Source organism: Sminthopsis crassicaudata, chromosome 2 (genome assembly GCF_048593235.1).
Source record: "Sminthopsis crassicaudata isolate SCR6 chromosome 2, ASM4859323v1, whole genome shotgun sequence".
NCBI lineage: Eukaryota > Metazoa > Chordata > Mammalia > Dasyuromorphia > Dasyuridae > Sminthopsis > Sminthopsis crassicaudata.
This window is the reverse complement of record NC_133618.1, coordinates 494,347,182-494,360,110: the sequence shown is the minus strand read 5'-3', so window position 1 is coordinate 494,360,110 and position 12,929 is coordinate 494,347,182. Positions and strand designations below refer to the sequence as shown.

The following is a 12,929-nucleotide window of genomic DNA, read 5'->3' as shown; positions in this document are numbered from 1 at the left end:
GGGACGCAGAGGGCGGAAGGATGGAGGAGCGCGAGCTCGGACGGACTCGGGAGATGGTGAGGGACTGGGGTCCGTGGGCGCAGGAGTCGGACTCGCTGAACAACAACAAAACTTCCCCACTCAGATGGGGACCTGCGCCTGCTGGGCATCGGGTCATCCAGAGGCGGCTGGCAGCCCGGCAGCCCCTCCTGAAGCGGACAGAGCCAAAGCGGAGTCCGAGGAACTAGCCCGTCGGAGTCAGACCCAACTCGGCCAGAGAGGCTGGAGGGGACCGGGCGGGTGGGACCCGGCCGAGGGGAGCCCCAGCGACCCCCGTCCTGGCTGCGCCAGCCCCTTCCCCGCACGGTGCTCCTCGCCTCTCTCCCCTCCCCCCGGGAGGAGGAGACTCCGCTTCCTTGGTCCCTCCTCCCGCCGCCGCGGCTGGAATCTCGGCTGCCCAGGCCGCCGGCTGCTCCGAGCCGCTCCGCTCTGCCTTTCCGCGGGGCTGAGCTGAGCGAGCCGCGCCAGGCCGGGCCAGGCCGGGAGGGGAGCACGGTGGTCCAGGTGAGTCCGGCGCTGGGGGGGGGCGGAGGAGGGAGAGGAGGAGAGAGCCGTCCTCATTCCGGGCCATCCCGGAGGAAACTTCACGCCCCCTCCGCGGGGCAGGCAGGAGCCGAGCGCGAGCGCTGGGCTGTAGGACCCCGGCAGGACAGAATTTCCGAGCTTCGGGGAGCGCTGTGGCCATCTCCTAGTTCCGAGGCTTCCACAGTCTCTAACTTTCTTCTTCCAACTTTTTTTGGCGGAGGCTGGGGGGGGGGGCGGTGTTTGTGGTCTATCTCCTGGGGGACCGAATACCTCCCTCGCTGGCCCTCGCCTGGCTGCCGGGGGGAGGGGGCGCCGGGCTTTGGAATGCAGCGGTCCGGGAGTGGGGGCGGCCAGGGGTGGGATTTGGAGCGCTCCCCACCGAACTTAACGTGGTCACCATGGCGAGCGTGGGATAGACTAGCACTGGCAGCCAATCCTCGTGGGGAACCCTCTCGCCTCGGTCTGCCCCCCACTTCGGAGGCGCCAATGAGGGCCGCGCACAAGGGGTAGGCGGGACCTCCCGGTGTTGGGGGAGATGGGAAGTAACTGGGCGCCGAGGCAGCGGGAGGGAAGGGAGGTGGGGAGGTGGGGATCTATCGCGATGAAGTAGGAGTAGCGCTGGTTCTGGCCCTAGTCACTGGGCTCTGGGTTTTAGCAGAAGAGTCGAGTATTGTCTCTTGGAAAAGAGGGAGAATTGAGAGCGGGCAGCAATGCCCATCTGGAAGTTGGATGCATTTATCAGAGGCCACAGTAAGCAGGTGGGGGCCTGGCGGGAGAAAGGTGAGCTGCCCATTCTGGCTTTGAAGTAGGGAGTGGATTCCAGCTTCTTCGTCCATAGCCGGGCATGTAGGGTCCTGCTGACAGCGAAACTGTGCGATTTCTAATAACTCATCGGAACAGCTCTTAAGTCCTCCTGCATTCTCTGATTGGAAGTAACAAATGGTCAAACCCGAAGAAACGTCAGTCCCATTTATTAAACCAGCCTCGCATGCACAACTTTGTGCTAGGTGTCTGAGAGGGCGACAGGCCTTAAAACAGGAGACATCCCTGTGGTGGGGGGGGATCTATAGTTCGGGAAGATCAATAACCCGTTGGCATGTGTGATTCCATTTTTGTGGGCATTTCCTCTATTGGTTCGGGTCGTGGCCCTCAAAGAGTTAGAGGAAAGTTGCTGTATCCAAAAAATCCATCACCCTGCAATCCGTCTAGTGATGAGCCTCTTGTACTTAGTCTGGCACTTAGAGAACACTCACCTACCCTACAGACACAGCTACCTGTAATGCACAATTTAGCATAGAAATGCCAAAGAAGATGTGATGAAATTTGTGGGAGAAAATCCTGATAGGAGTTCTGAGAAAGCTTCCTAGAAGGGTGATTTACATTATTTTTTTAAAGAATAAGAATTCAGCTGGTGAAGGAAGAAAGGGAGGATATTCTAGACAAAAGGAAAAGCATGAGCAAAAGTACAGTGGTTGGCTAGATGAAGGAGTTTTGTTTGGTGGGGACCGGGAGAATGTGGTGCAGTTTGTCTGAAGTACAGAATATACAGAAGGGAATAGTTTGAGGTAGAAATGGGAAAACAGGCCAATGTCATATATTATTAAGGGTCTCAGTGCCTTGCAGAGGAGTTTGATTTTTATTCTGCAGGCAGCAGAGAGACCCAGAAAAGTTTTGAGCACTTAAGTGACATGACCAGATAACATGAACAAGAAAGATCATTTAAAATCATTTAATGCTTGTTTGATATTTTAAGCCTGTCAGAGTTCCACTCCTGTGAAGTTCTTCTTTCCTCTTATTATTACTATTATTATTACTCTTTCTGTTTATTCCCTCTCATATAATCCGTGTTCCCAAGAAACTGATCAACCTACTATTCCCCATATGTGATACTCCATATCCTGCCTTCTGCTTTTTGTACGGGCTGTGCCCCACACCTGGAATTGTCGCCTTCACTTCTGCCCATTGGAATGCCTACCTTCCTTCAAGTGTCACCTTCTGCAAAAGGCCATTAAACTTACTCTGGGACCATGAACAAGTCAGATAATCTTGCTGAGGAGTCTGGACTGGATGACCTCTCTGGCTCCCTTCAGCTTTTTCAGTCTACGCTGCTGTAATTCCCTCCGTTGTTAGCGCTCCCTCTTTTCACTGAATTACTTTGTATGTATTTCATATTTACTTGTGTACATGATTAAATAAGGTAATGTTTATAAATCTTTTGTAAATCTTGACCTACTATCTATGTTATTCTATTGTTGTTATTATTTCCCTCTGTAGAATTTAGGGTCCTTGAGGGTGGGGATTATTTCTGGGTTTTGTTTTTGTATCCTTATCGACTAGCACACTGCCTGATATACAGTAGGAATTTAAATGCTTATTGAATTAAGAAGTAAGTTTAAGGGGAAAATGATGAAGTCATTTGGACATGTTGTATTTGATATATTAGTCGGACAAGTAAAAATATCCTAAAGTCAATTGGAGATGCTCAAAAGGAGGATCAGGACTAAAACAGTAATGAAGGGAAGATCTATAAGAAAACCATTACAATAGTCTTTGCAGGTGGTAGTGAGACATTATCCTCTTCTTAGTCCAGTTAGAATGATGGGCAGGGAATTTAAGAGATGTTGCAAAGATGGAATTAAAGGATTTTTTTCATAATAAATGTTTATTTTTTGACTAATCAATGAAGGCAAAGTACAAAGAATCCTCTTGTACGGGATACTGTATATCTCTTTTAATTAACAGAATTTTGTAATTGATTGGATATGTGTGGTGAGAAAAAGGAAAAAATTTAAGGTACAACTGAAGTTATGAATATTAGAAGCAAAATAAATTGTGTTGTCACAGACAGAAATAGCAAATCAGAAAGAAAAGTAAGTTTAAGGGGAAAGATAATGAAATCAGTTATGGATGAGCTGAATTAAATATGTTGGTGACACAAATAAAATATCCAATTGGGGTTGTTGGTCTGGAGGTCAAAAGAGAGAGAGAATAAGAGGGTTAGAGATTTGGGTATGTTTGCATAGAAATGTTAGCTGAAGCCAAATTGGTAAATAAGATTGCTAAAGGAGAGAATATAACAAGAGACTGACAGGGCAGCTAGGTGACACACTGGCCCTGGAGTCAGCACAGCCAGCCTCAGATGCCTAGTAGCTGTGTGATTCTGGCAAATTGCTTAACCCATGTAACTTCCTGAAAGAGAGACAGAGACAGACAGATGGACAGACACACACACACACACACACACACACACACACGAAGACAGAGACTGATAAAGAGAGACACACACATACAGAGAAACAGAGGGAGAGGCAGGCAGAAAGACAGAATGAGAATGAAAACGGCCAAGAGCAGACCACTAGAAACCTACATTAAAGAGTTGGAAAAGTAAGGAACAAATGAAAGACAGAAATGGTTAGAAACATAAAAGGAAGATCAGGAGAGGGTGATGTCTCTCTCAGAAGCCAAGGGAGACCAGAGTGTCCAGAAGAAGAAGCAGTCATCAGTGCCAGAAAGCCACAAAGAGGATAAAGATATTTTTAAAGGTCATTAGATTTAGTCTTCCAGATCTTTTGTGACTTTAGAGAAGTTTCAATAGAGTGGTAGTGATGGGAGCCTAATTGTAAAGAGTAAGGAGAGAGTGGATAGTGAGGAAATAAAGATGTCAGGTTTAGACACTTTTCAAAAAGTTTAGTAGAAGAGAAATCAAGAAGAATTTGTTGTTGTTCAATTATATCCGACTCTCTGTGACCCCATTTGAGGTTTTCTTGGCAAAGATCCTGGAGTGGTTTGCCATTTCCTTCTCCAGCTCATTTTTACAGATGAGGAAACTAAGGCAGACAAGGTGAAGTGACTTGCCCAGGGTTACACAGGCAGGAAGTTCCTGAAACCAGATTTGAACTAAGGAAGGGAAGTCTCACCCAGCTGGATGAGATTTAAAAAGGCAAAAGCAAAGTTTCCTTTTGTTGTGAATTGGGGCAATCTAAGTATATGTGTGAGTAAATATGGGGGGAAAATGACAAATGAAATGATATTGCTGGAGCAAGGTTTTAGAGAAAAGAAGGTAGGATGAGATCAAGGATACAGTTAGAAAGATTAACTTAACCCTTAGTAGCATGTGGGAGGCATCTGGGAAGAATGGGACAAGGTACCATCTTTCTAGAACCTAAACTGAGCTACCTGCCTCTGACCCAATAAGGAAGGAGACAGAAAATGAAATCATGCAATTTTGGGTTGAAAGAACTAGAATTAGTTGCCTGAGGAAGAACAAAATTTAGGCAGCATAAGAAAATTTCCCCAGTATCTGAAAAGGGAACAAATGTGATGCTTGTATCTAGAGGGCTAAACTAGTAAAGTAGAAGTTATATGGAGGCAGATTTCTTACCTTTACATCCCAAATCATAGTATTTAGAGCTATTCAAAAGTGGAATGGGCTGCCTTATGGAGTATTGGTTCCCCTATCATTGCAGATCCTCAAGCCAAGAAAATTAGCCACTTGGTGAAATTGTTATAGAGGGTTTCCTGTTCAGATTTGATTGGACTAAATGACCTCTGATATCTTTTCAAGGTCTGGAATTCTATGTTCCCTCTGACGGTCACCCTTTAGGGCATAGGCCAGAATTCCCTTCCTAGGCTCTTGTGTCTCCCCACAGTTACCCAAGCCCAGCCTGCAGGTTATATGGAAAAGGCTTCCTGTGGGCTGACCATTCTCTATCCCCCTGTACTTATCCAATTAAAGCAGCCTCCTATTGAGGTTTCCTGCAGTGGCTCACCAGCCTGGCAGGCCCAGCAGGCCCGTGGCCACAGGTCTATCTAAAGTCCTCCCCCCTCATGGGGTGTGTGGCCTCCAACTCTGGTACTGAAGCAGTATTGGCGTGGAGTCACAGGGGTTGTAAGGCAGAGTATTGCTGTCCTTCTGTGGAAACACATCATTCCTTGGAAGACATGAAATTCCTCCCTACCGTGGAAGGGATTCCTCTTAATCAAAAAAGTGGGTAATATGGAGTGAGAGGAGATTGCAGGTCCTGGCTGAAAGGCTCTTTCCAATCCCATCATTACTGTGGGTAAGTATTTAGTGGTTAGTTAGAGCCTCGTTTGGAGTCTATGAACCAGGGTTCAGTCTTTGTGTGGGCCTGCTCCAGGGCCACAATCTATCTCACCAGCTCTGACCACAGGTGCATTTCAATTCCTCAAATTGTGTGTTAGACTCAGGAGGAGAACGGTTAGAGAAGGCAGAATACCTACCCTCACGGAGTTTATAGTCTGGCAAGTCAGACCTAGAAAACCATTCAAGATATGCTAGCTGTCTTCAAGCATCTGTCAAATGCAAGAATTATTAGACCGAGTACTCTTTTTTGGCCCCCGGTGGTGGAACCAGAAGAAGTGATCAGAAATTTCACAAGAGGAAAAATTTGACTTGATATCTGAAAGAAGCTGCTAACAATTAAAGCCGCCCACCAGTGGTCTGGGCTGCACCTGGGGGGCTGTCTCTGTGGAGGCTTTTGAGCAGGAGTTGGATAATCACTTGGGGGTGGGTTATAGAGAGGGATTCCCTTTTTGGGGCAGGTTGGATTAGAGAGTCGCTGAGGTCTTTTCCAGCTTTTCAATTATGTGACCCAGATCTAGGACTCGGACCCACCACAGTGGCAATGTCCTCTTTGAAGATGCAGCTCTTGGCTCTCCTTCCGAGGTTTTGGTTGTGTCCTGGGTGTCTCGCTCACACAGCACCTGGCTCTTAGGAGTGCTTAATAAATGCTGTTTGACTGATTCTAGGCCTTCCTAGGGTCATGGATTTAAAGCAGGAAGGACCATCTGCTTTGTTTTTCAGATAAGAAAATGGAGGCACAGAAGAGTTAAGGGATGTGAGGTCACATAGTTAGTCAGTCAGCTAGCATTTAGTAAACACCTATCGGGCATTGTGGTAGGTGCTTACTAAATGCTAATTGACTGACTGACTGTGTGGCAAGTATCAGAGCCTGGATTCAAATCTAAGTCCCCTGACTCCAAAGCCCATACAGGTTTCACATATCCTCAATAAACATCAAGACATTCTTGATGATATCTTTTATCACAGTTGTTTATAAGCTATCAAGCTTTCCCTCACTCACCCTGTCTTTGAATCACCTGTAGTTGAGATTCTTATGGAATTCTGCTGTTGCACGATTCATCATCATAGCTGATTTTTACATAGATCTTAAAAATTTTAAAGCATTTTATGTGTATTTTTTTCTTTGATTTTCACCATAAGTGGGTCCTGCTGTTGTTATTTAGTCATTTTCAGTTGTGTCCAATTCTTCATGATCCCATTTGAGGTTTTCTTTGCAAAGATAGTAGGGCACGTTTACTAATTTCTTCTCCAATTTATTTTACAGATGAGAAAATGAGGCAAAAAGGGTTGAGTGACTTGCCCAAGGTCACACAGCTAGGAAGTATCTGAACTCAGAAAGATGAGTCTTCCTGATCCTACTGTGCAACATAATGACCCCAGATCCTTGTATCATCCCCAATTACTGATGAGCAACTTAGGGCATTGAGAGGTTAATGGTCTTACCCAGAGTCACACTATTAGTAATTGTCTGAGGTGAGATTTATTTTTTTTTCTCAATAGTAGTTTATCTTTCCAAATACATATAAAGATAGTTTTCAACATTCATTTTTGTAAGACTTTGTGTTCCAAAATTTTTTTCTCCTCTTTCCTTTACCTCCACCCTCCCCAAGACAGCAAACAATCTGATACAGGTTGAATTTGTACAATTCTTTGAAATTTATTTTCATATTTGCCATGTTGTGTAAGAAAAATCAGACTAGAAGGGAAAAACATGACAAAATAAATGAAAACAAACAAAAAAGTTGAAAATATTGTGCTTTGATCCATATTCAGTCTCCATAGTTCTCTCTCTGGATCTGAATGGCCTTTTCCAAACCAAATCTTATTTACTATTGTCTTGGATCACCAAATTGCTGAGAAGAGCTGTCTCTCATAGCTGATCATCATATAGTGCTGCTGTTACTGGATACAGTGTTCTGCTTCTGCTCACTTCACTCAACATCTTAATAGGTTCTTATAAATCTTTCCAGACTTTTCTGAAGTCATCCTGTTCATCATTTCTTATAGAAAAAATAATATTCCATAACATTCATATTCATCCATTCCTCAATTGATGGGCATCCACTCAGTTTTCACTTTCTTATGAGGGAGAATTTAAACCCAGGTTTTCCAACACTCCGTTCACTGTGCCATATTTACTAATCCTAATAGTTAAATGCATTACTGGCATAATCCTGGAGATTTTTTAAAACAGACTTTTAATTTTTAGCTTCTAAATTACATGTCAAGACAGTTTTCAACATTTATTTTTGTAAGATTTTTGAGTTTCAATTTTTTTCTCCCTCTTTCCCTTAAATTCCCCTTCCCCAAGGCAGTAGGTAATCTGAATGCTTTGATTTGTATTTAATCTCCATAGTTCTTTCTCTGGATGAGGATGGTATTTTCCATCCCAAATATATTGGAATTGTCTTAGATCATTATATTGCTGCGAAGAGCTAAAGCTATCATAGTTGATCATTGCACAGTCTTATTGTTACTATATACAATGTTCTTCTGTTTCTGCTCATTTCATTCAGCATTAGTTCTTGTAAGTCTTTCCAGGCTTTTCTGAAATCCACCTGCTCATCATTTCTTATAGAACAATAGTATTCCATTCATTCATATACCATAACTTATTCAGCCATTCCCCAATTGATGGGTTCCCACTCAATTTTCAATTCCTTGCCACTACAAAAAAAAACAACTGCAAAAATGTTTGTACATATGGGTCCTTTTCCCATTTTTATAATCTCTTTAGTATTCAGTATTCATTATTCAGTATTTAGTATTTAGTATTCAGGCCAGTAGTAGTATAGCATCTTAGGACCTGTCAGTTTGTCCTTAACTTGGTATAGACTTGGACAACTCAGGGTCACCTCCACACCATGATGAGGTATCAGATTAGGTGTTTGGCAATCAAGTAGCTCAAATCTTCAAATGGATCTGAAATCTTATCTCATTAAGAGGCAGCATAGCATCATGTAATGGATAAAGAATTGGACTTAGAATAAAAAAGATGGGGTTCATATCCCATCTCAGATACTTATGACACATGACCACAGACAAGTCACTTAACTTCTGGTCTATTTTCTTATTGTTTTTAATAAGAGAGTTTGTCTCAATGACCTCTGAGGTCCATTCTAGTAATAAATTTCTGAATGATGATTGGTTGCAACATATTCATGCCTGTCCATCCTATGTGCAATTCTTATCTATATCTTTCCACAAGTTCACTAGAAGGGGTACATCTAATGTGTCAGAAGTCTTCCTCTCTTTAATACAAAATAATATATAGCATAGAGCAACTAGAACAACCAACCAGTAATAAAAACCATTTCAAAGAAAAAGAAGAGCAAGGAGCAAATTGGCTATCTGAGGAGGCTTTAAAAATAGCTGAAGAAAGAAGAAAAATGAAAGGGGAAACAGGAAGGAAAAGATATTCCCAATTGAATGCTGAATTCCAGAGAATAGGAGAGAGAAGGTTTTTTTTTTTAAAGTGAATAATGCAAAGACATAGAAGAAAACAATAGAATGGGAAAGATAAGGGAATGTTTTATGGAAAAATTGGGCATGATAAAAAAACAAAAATGGTAGGAATTTAAGAAGCAGAAGAGATTAAGAAGAGGAAAAGCTACAGAAGAGAACTATACAAGAAAGATTTTTAACATCACCAATAACCATGATGGTATGGTTACTGATCTCAAGTCAAACATTTTGGAGAATGAAATCAAGTGGGCCTTAGGAAGCATTGTTAACAATAAAATTAGTGGAGGGGATGGGATTCCAGCTGAGCTATTTAAAACCCTAAAAGATGATGCTGTTAAAATGTTTTACTCAGTATGCCAGCAAATTTGGAAAACTCAGCAGCAGCCACTAAATTAGAAAAGATCAACTAACAATCCCAGTTCTAAAGAAAGCCAATGCTAAGGAATGTTCAAATTACAATTGTGCTCATTTTACATGCCAGCAAGATTGCTTAAGATTCTGTAAGCTTGCCTTCAGCAGTATGTAAACTGAGAATTACCAGAAGAACAGGCTGGTTTCTGAAGAGGCAAAAGAATTGGAGACCAAATTGCCAACAATATCTGGATTATGGAGAAAGCAAGAGAGTTGCAGAAAAACATCTCCTAAAGCTTCATTGACTACACTAAAGCTTTTGATTGTGTGGATCACAACAAAAAGTGGCAAGTCCTCAAAGAGATCAGAGTATCCGATCATCTTACTTCTTGTTTTCAGAAATCCCTATGTGGGCCAACCATGGAACAATGGATTGGTTAAAATGGAAAGAGTGTAACAAGGTTGCATAGTGTCACCTTTATCTTTTTATATGCAGAGTACATCATGTGAAATGCCAGGCTGGATGAATCAAAAATTGGAATTAGGTTGCTAGGAGAAAGATCAACCATCTCAGATATATACATGATACCACTCTGATGGCACAAAGTAAAGAAGAATTAAGAAGCCTCTTGATGAAGGTGAAAGAAGAAAGTGTAAAAAATGGCTTAAAGCTTAACATTAAAAAAAAAAAACAACTAAGATCTTAGCAACTGGTCCCATCAATTCCTAGCAAATAGATGGAGAAGTGGAAGTAGTGTCAAATTTTATATTCTTGGTAGCCAACATCACAGCAGAGCATGACTGCAGCCTTGAAATTTAAAAAAAAATGTTTGCTTCTTGATAGGAAAGCAATGGCAAATCTGGATAGCAGAGAAATCATTTTGTCGACAAAGATCCACATAAGTCAAAACTATGATTCTTCCAATGGCAGTATTGGCTGTGAAAGTTGGACACTAAGGAAAGCTGAGTGTCGAAGAATTAATGTTTTCTGGTTGTGGTGCAGGAGACTAATGAGAGTCCTTTAGACAGCAAGGAGATCAAACTTGTCAGTGGTTAAAAAGAAGTCAATTCAGACTATCTACTGGGAGGTCAAATATTGAAGCTGAAGCTTAAAAAAGTATTTAAGCCAAAATAGGCCACATAATGAGAAAATAGGACTTGTTGGAAAAGACCTTTGTTGGGAAAGATTGAAGGCCAAAGGGAAAGGAGAAAGCAGAGCACGAGATGCATAGTGACATAGAAACAATGAATACAAACTTGGGCAGACTTTGAGAGAGAGTGGAGGATAGAAGAGCCTGACTTGTTGTGGTCCATGGGGTCATGAAGAGTGAGATACGTCTGAACAACAACAGCAAACAGCATATTGTATGCCTTTCTAGAGACTCTCAGCAGAGCCCATAAATGGAGGCAACCAGGTCCAGGAGCCAGTGGAAACCCAGAAATGTATTTAATAGATAGGCAAAGCTTATTCTTATCTATGAGTTTATTTTCTTTATCCCAAAACCTGATTCTCTTATAGACTTCCCAGATATCTCTGTTGCACCACCATTTACCTACCCTCTTCACTGGAAGAGTTTCTGAAGACCATTCAGAACATTTACTCATTCTTAATTCTTATGTTTCCAGAAAAATAAGACACATTTCTTCCCTTTAAAACTTCTGAAAATGTTTTGAACAATTCTTGCTAATATAGTTACTAAGACAATCAAGAAAGAAATAGTCAATAAGCATTTATTGGTTTTTTTTTTTTATTGGCTTCTGTGAGCTTGGAGCACTACTAAGTGCTGGAAATAAATAGAAAGGCAAAATAAGGTGGTTGTCACTAGCATCTTGGTGATCTTATCTCCACAATATCTCTTCAGCTCAATCCAACAAACATTTAAATGGCACACAGTAGGTACTTAGTGATTTTTTTGATTGCCTATAATTTTCAAGGACACAATGAATGTTAAAAGACAAAAACGTCTCCAACCCTAAAGAAGCTTACATTCTACTCGAGGGATACACTTGACATGCAGACAAGTAAATGCAAGACAATGCAAAAGCACTGTCAAGTGAGGAAGGAATTAAGAAAGATCTGCAGGAGGCAGCAGTCTGAGGGAAACAGCTCTTAAGAGGCAGAAATGTAGAGATCACGTTACAGTTATGATAGAGAGACAGGCCATGAAGAAGCAAAGAACAGGAGATGGGAGGTCAAGTTTGGGGAACATCTCAAACACTAGTTTGAGAGAAAGAAGGGAGAAATTAGAGAACCCTGGAGGAGCTGGGATATAAAGAATGGATAAGAACATGAGAGGAGGGAGAAAGGAGGGAACTGTGAGAACAAAGACATGGAGGTGGGAGAATATACATATGCCTCACAAATAGTATGTAGCTTATGAAGTAATCCAGGTGCCTGGACCATAAAGTGTGTGAGGGGAAATTCATGTGTAATAAGCCTCTAAGGGTAAGCTGGGGCCATATTCTGGAGGGATTTAAATAACCATCTCTTGTACTTCTTTGCTCTCCATCCTCTCTGCAGGACCTGGAGTCAGAAATATCAGACTCAAAATCTGGTTTTAGATACTTACTAGCTGTGTGACCCTGGAAAAGTCACTTAATCCTGTTTGCCTCAGTTACTTGGTCAGGAAAATGGGGATAATAATAGCAGCTACCTCCTGGGGTTGTTGTAAGGATCAGGTGAGATAATTGTTATAAAATGCCATATAAATATAGATTCTCACAGTTACCTGGTCACCTGCCCGGATTGTTACAATTGCCTCCTCACCATCTTGCCACCCCTCCAAGGACGCTTCATGCCTTTGCCAGACCCGTCTCGTGCATCATATTCTGGGCATACCATTCCTCCTCTTGAAGATTGCTGGTGGAATTATTTTAATGTCTTTTGCTCTACTACCCAGTTCTATTCTATTCAGAATTGTCTCACCTCCGCATCTTTGTTCACACTGTTCTCTCTCCTGGAAGTTCTCCTTCCTCCTGTCAGATACTTGCTCATTCCTTACAGCCCAACCCCAGTGCCCCCTTGTTGGAGCCCAGCTCCTGTGGTGAAACGAAGGGTGGAAGTCAGGAGGCCAGGTAAAGAATTCAGTTAGACCACGAATATATGCACCTTAAAGACTTATATGTTTGATACAAAGTACACTCCTTGGAAGTTCTTATAGCCAAACAAGGTCTACTGAGAAGTAAATGATTACCCCCTCAGCCCGATCTTGGTTACTTAGACAGAGATGTAAATAGCTGAGATACCCATCGGAGGAAAGTGTATTACACATTGTCTCCGGTATCTTTCTCCCAAATGCCTTTAGTCTCTTTGTGGCCTCTTTTCCTGTCCTAAGTTCAAAGGTTTGTCTTTAACCACCCAGTAGTGTTTGCATTTTGTTTCAGTCGCCAGATTTTCAGTTTATAGTATTTCCAAGCGTGTCTCTGCTATTAATAATAGAAAAGA

The 12,929-nt window shown here is 42.3% G+C and overlaps 1 protein-coding gene across 1 annotated transcript in view; it reads left to right on the top strand.

Annotated features, from left to right (window-relative positions):
- Positions 1–376: 376 nt before the first annotated feature.
- The window catches only part of CCDC102A (coiled-coil domain containing 102A), a 43,300-nt gene continuing 30,747 nt past the window's right edge, over positions 377–12,929 (top strand). The window contains exon 1 of the mRNA XM_074293533.1: positions 377–543. The gene's annotated coding sequence lies outside the window, so the exon portion shown is untranslated. The remainder of the gene's footprint in view (positions 544–12,929) is intronic.